Below are 1,219 nucleotides of genomic sequence, written 5' to 3'. Positions count from 1 at the left end.
GATTCAAGATCCAAATCTAGTTCTCAGCCAATGATGTGGACATCACTGATGATGAGAATTTTGACCGGTGGGCAAACTATTGCCGATCATATCACCATAGGACTCTTGTTCATCTTTCGATGCTTCGTACTCCGAGCTCAAAATGATTCCGCTAGAACTTCAAGACAGTCGAGTGTTATCTGCTTGCTTGGTCTGACCTCGCCCGTCTTACACTTCACGATCTGTTTGTACCCATGTGGACATGACGTACTCCGGAAAGCCACATGTTATAGATGGTTGCAACACTGGGAAGAACATCTTTTAACTTGATATTTACTGTGAGAGATCACCCTAATAATTGACTACACGCAATTAAAGGGTACAAACAACAAAGGGATAAAAATCTCAGGCAAACAATAAAAGCATGATATGGTATAGCCATGGGCATCGTGAATCTCCGTGATCATCTTGAATCTCCTGTTGAAGCGTCGTGACGACCAATCTTTCTTTGCCGTCGCAACCGTTTCAAAAACGTTGCCGTGGCGGCAATTTCAGGAAATGTTGTCGTGGCGACCATTTCAAAAAACATTATTGTGGCACCATTCAGAAATTCCGTTCTGGCACGAAATTATAGCTCCTCGTCCCGCACCAAGTAGACCTTCTCCACGTCGGGGTCCTCTGTGTACATTTGCCATCGTCATCTGTAGTCTGTAGGTTATCTCTATGATATTTACATTAACGTGGCAATCTCGTGGCCCCAGCCATCATCCTGAGACGCGCAGGCCACTTAACATACAACATATAACCATCTCGTACATAAACTCATTATCATGACGAAGGCTATACCACATCATATGCATACCCTGCAAAACCAAGTTAGACGTCCTCTAATAGGTTTTAGCAAAATTTTAGTTCGTGGTTAACCAGTTTTAACAAGTAATACTAGCTACCTACGTCCATAATTTTGCCGATGATCCTTGATGCTAGATTAAGTTTCGGGGTGTGTGAAACAATAGACTTAATTAAAATCTCTAGTCCCGTACTAAACTCCATCAAATACATGTGACCCCCTAGCAGATCATTTATCTTCAGCACACTCTTGTGTACATGACAGTTCACTATTCTCAACTATGGTGAAGCCCAAGGAACTGTTAGCAGATCGTCAACAGCCAGAGCCGATTGATTGTTAGAACTTGTAAAAAGAGACACCATATCGTTGATGAATTGAACCAAAGCAACA

The sequence above is a fragment of the Triticum urartu genome, chromosome 1A, assembly GCF_056163025.1.
Source record: "Triticum urartu cultivar PI428250 chromosome 1A, HENAU_Tu73, whole genome shotgun sequence".
NCBI classification, from domain to species: domain Eukaryota; kingdom Viridiplantae; phylum Streptophyta; class Magnoliopsida; order Poales; family Poaceae; genus Triticum; species Triticum urartu.
Note: the sequence above shows the minus strand (reverse complement) of the source record.